The sequence below is a fragment of the Alligator sinensis genome, unplaced genomic scaffold (genome assembly GCF_000455745.1).
Source record: "Alligator sinensis unplaced genomic scaffold, ASM45574v1 scaffold808_1, whole genome shotgun sequence".
Classification (NCBI taxonomy): domain Eukaryota; kingdom Metazoa; phylum Chordata; order Crocodylia; family Alligatoridae; genus Alligator; species Alligator sinensis.
Window position 1 is genome coordinate 201,476 of NW_005842255.1, and position 4,706 is coordinate 206,181.

Below are 4,706 nucleotides of genomic sequence, written 5' to 3' on the forward strand. Positions count from 1 at the left end.
TACTTTATCAACAAAATAACACCACTTTTCATTTCAATTAATAAATGTTGGATGCATATAATTACAGTATATTGCAACAATGTCTACATGTTCCATTATTTGACCTGGACTCCTCTTTAGCTAGGGAAACATCGTTCCAAGTGCATAATTTGGTAAGCGAACAACTATAAAGATTAGAGTTGAAGGCAATTCTACAATTAGGTCTCCTGGCTTCATTTTGCAGGTGGTTTAAATAGCATATTAAATGCATGCTTGTTTCTGAGACATCATCATGCTTCATTCCTGGTTTGTTTCTTCCTAAAGAGTGTAGGAAGAGGAGCATGGCAGAGGAGCATGAGATACAAGAGGCTGGTTTGGAGCAGCCATAATGTTGAAGGTAAGAGTCCAACATTTCTATATATCTGTACTCACTAAGGCAACAATTTTTGTTGTTGTTGTTCTTCATTGATACAAAAATAGCAGCTATGATGCTCTGAAGAAAGCAACCAAAGAGAAAAAAAGTTTAATTATACTGCTTTATTTCCCTTGCAGCTGTGTCCCATTAGCTTGTGAACAGTGGGGGATTTCTTTGCAATCTTTGACCCTCCTACCAATATATTCCTGACCAAACTGATAATTAAAATCAATTACTGACTATACATGTGGTGAAAGGGATATTTTTCCCAACAGAGACCCTTGAATTAACTTTGCAGTCATACAATAACTTTCTAGTTATTGGTTACTGCTTGCTTGATTCTCCTTTGAGAATGCTAGCAAGAAGTTGTTCATCTTTAAAAAACATTTGTTTAGTTTTGAGATCAAGAAGAGAATGGGAAAAGTTTGCCCCCTAAAAACTAATACATAGTTTGCCTACAGTTTCACAGGAGGCCTAAAAGTCAGTGTACTTGGAAGTTCTGAGGAAATTGTATGGATATATGTAGAATATTGGGGGAATGTGTGACATTGCATGAACTCAAAGGCAAGTGATGTTATTGCATCCAATGTGAGATTCATTTAGCTTCTCAACCATGTTGCATTTCCATTGAATACTCATTAGAGAGGAGTACAAAATGATGAAGTCCAGGTCTAGCTCCTCAGTGCCCTGGGTTGTTTGGGTTCAGGACTTTCATTTAGACTCATTTGTACCTTCTACATACACAAGGTATCACTACTAGGGTATCAGAGGTAAAAGCAAGGAAGTTTCAGTTAGTTCCAACAAAAGAATAAACAGTTCTCATTCTTTTCTCAAGGCACCCAAGGGACATATCAGGGTCTTAAGTCACCTTGCCTCTTTGTTTTTCAGATCCCAGAAATGTAAGATATATTGGGTGTGTCTACACATTGCCCTACAGTGACATTGTTACTGCACTGTGCTTTAGTAGTTCCTTTTGGAAGTACTAAAGCACAGTGCAATAACCTCCTGTTCTGCGCCATATGTGAGGCTCATGGTTATTTTTAGCAGTTACTTCACTGTAGCGCCATGCTATAACAGGGGAGCACACCACTATAGTGAAGTAGTTGCTGGTTTTGTGTAGACACCTATGGATGCTACATCACCATAGTGTGCTGCTACAGTGACATAGTGTCACTTATAGACACACCCATATATATTTAAGACTGATAAATTAAATAAGCTATATGTATTATATAAATTTTTAAAAGCCTTTTAAAAAAGGAGATGGTGAAATCCAGAAACAAGTTGGATGGTCTCACTAACAGCACCTAAAGGGTTCATATGGGATGTAGTATGAAAGACCAGGTATTTGATCCTGACCTCCTTGGCTTGAATAGAGAATACACTGTAATGCCTCTGATTCACTAAAAGGCCTCTACCCCATCTATAAAATATACAGCAAAGAGTTAAAAATATTTTTAGTGCCTTTCTGTAATCTCTTGGAAATCAGAAACGAGCACTGTATTTTAAAGGTCGCTTCTAGGAGACACACTGTTAGAAGTCAGAAGATCAGACAATATTTCAGTGCATCATTCTTCTAATCTTCGTTTCCCTCACTTTTTTTTGCAAAAAGTGTTCTTGTCCTACCTTGGCTTTTTCTTTATACCTTTTCCTTTTTTTGACAGCCCTTCTGTAGAAAGTTTATCTTTCATTAGCTTTTAGGCCTCCAGTCATCATATACTGTCAGGCTCCTTTGGGGCATGTTGAACTTTTATTCCAACATTGTCTCACTCACTTGAAGGCTTATCACCAACGTTTCTTTGAAAGGCTGTCCCCAGTTTAATATCTGAAGGTTAGACTGATAGAGCTTTTTAATCTCACCAGCAGAGTCCTAAACCAATATTATTACTATTCCAGTCTCATAGTTGTAGTTTTAATTAGCTTGTCTTGATGTGTAGGAGAGAACCTTAGAACATTCATTAAATGTAATTTGTTGACTGTTCTCCAAATTCTTGTCTCCATTTTAATGATATGCATGAGTATTCTCATAATTAATAAGGTGATAATGGAATCTTCATTAATACTGCACTACACAACTGATATGGCGCACACACATTGCTTTTACTGGATTTTTCCAGGTATTTTTTAAAAACTCCTTTCCCATTGCAGCTAGTAATGGGTCATGTGTTTTGTTTTTCAAATGATTCTACAATAAAAAACAAAGAGTCATGCAGAAAATTCTGATAAGGTCACCTTCTCTTACATAGAATAATATACTTAACTAATTTTAAAAAATAAACAACAAAGGGGGGGTTAGACTACTGATGATGATTCGTTTAGCTTTGAGAAATATATTGAGCAGCTCAGCCATTATGACATTAGTCTTAGGATTTGATTAGCTTGTAAAACTGATTAGCAGAGGAAAGGAGTGGAAGTGGCAAGGTGCAAAGTAGGGGGTTATGAGGGTGGTTCTGTGACCTAGTTATTTTCACAGTGAAATGTTTCAGTCTTTGTGCCAGCTTAGCTCTTATGGAACAGTGAGTAGCTGAAATCCTAGTGACTTGATAATGTCTCGTGTGCGACAGTTTGCCAGATTTCCTTTTAAGATTGTCTCAAAGCAAATATGGCAAGTCATTATAACATAAGGAGAAATGAGTGTGAGATTCTGTTGTTTTCATGCTTCGGTTCCAGAGTATTGATGTGAGATTTCTTTTTCTTTCCAGGTAGTAAATAACACCTCACTTAGACAGAATATGAAATTCATGTACAATTAAAAGCAAAGAGAAATACTGTGCCAAAGTTCTTTGGTTGAAGCCCATATAAAACCTTTGTCTTTTAAAATGCAACCTGATTTAATTTTCTGAATATGAGCTATATGAGGTCAGAAAATAACATTCCACCCACTTGGAAATTTTGGATCATAGAGCAATTAACTGCTGACCCGGTCCTGGGTCACCTCCAGTCTCCCCCTGTATCTGTTTTAATTGTTTCCAAATGAACGCTAATTTAAGACCAATATCAAGTTGTAAGGCAGGATAAAATATTTTTAGTTTTGCTCCATGCCTTATGTTAACCCATTCCTCTGCAACAGACACTTATCAAGTGGGGAATGCTAAGGTAAAGTACCTTTTATCAATTTTGAGGGGAACCTATTAGAAAACTTTCAGATGGTAACAGTCCTTCTGGTTGATGGTTCCTTGGTTGATGATTTCATAATCTAGAGGTATTTAATATATGAGATAGTGTTTGAATAAGTTTGCATTATATGTGTTTAAGTTGAGTAAGTCCATGAATGGTTATGAAATGCTGCCAGGTCAAAGTAATTAAAGGAGTTAGTATGAGAACAACTTCCAAATTGTCTTTGGTTTGTTCACAGCTATTCAAACCCTAACAATGTGGGACAGATGCTCAAAAATCCAGTTTCTGAAGGATGGTGGAGGGATTAAGAAAATTTGGTTACACTTTGTTTTAACAGCTTTAGGACTTTCTGCTCCATACTTATCTGGCAGGGGAGATACCATGATCTAGAAGGAGGTTTTCCCAGGGTGAGGCTTGCCCCTTGCACTCCAGGCATGCTAACACCTGTGATTTCCCCAAATGCAGGAAAATGAACTGCATAATTTGTGGTAGTGGGGGACTGCATGTGTACTTCCTTTTTGGGAGAGGCAACCTAATGACAGGATGCAGAAGAGGCTAAAGTGCTGAATGCCTTTTTCTCTCAAATCTTCACAGGCAAGGTCAGCTCTGAGACTACTGCACCTGGCAGCACAGTTTGGGGAGGGAGGAGCAGCCAACAGTGGCAAAAGAACAGGTTAGGGACTATTTAGAAAAGCTGGACATATATAAGTCCATGGGGCCAGATAGAATGCACCCAAGGAAGATGAGGGAGTTGGTTGATGTGATTGCAGAGCTGCTGGCCATCAACTTTGAAAACTCATAGCAATTGGGAGAGGTCCCAGATTATAGGAAAAGGCAAACATAATGCTCATATTTAAGAAAGGGAAAAAGGAGGATCCAGGAAACTGTAGACTGATCAGCCCCCACCTCGGTCCCTGGAAAAAATTATGGAGCAGATTCTCAAGGAATAGATTTCAAAGGACTTGGAGGACTAGAAGATGATTAGCAGGGATCCTGATCTTCTCTGATACAAAGAAACCCAAATTTTTCTGATTAAAAAAAACACCAAATCCACATTTTTCTCTGATTAAAATGTAACAGACCTATCTATATCTATATCTATAACCCCCAACCCCCTAATAAATATATATAACCCCAAGCCCCCCAAAATCCACATTTTTTCATGATGAAAACAAAACATCACTATATATATATA

General features: G+C 37.7%; 1 non-coding gene across 1 annotated transcript; it reads left to right on the forward strand.

Annotated features, from left to right (window-relative positions):
- Positions 1-3,867: 3,867 nt before the first annotated feature.
- On the forward strand, positions 3,868-4,029 carry LOC112550924. Its single transcript, XR_003095006.1, has one exon. It is a non-coding gene; the product is annotated as a U1 spliceosomal RNA (small nuclear RNA).
- The last annotated feature ends 677 nt before the right edge of the window (positions 4,030-4,706 follow it).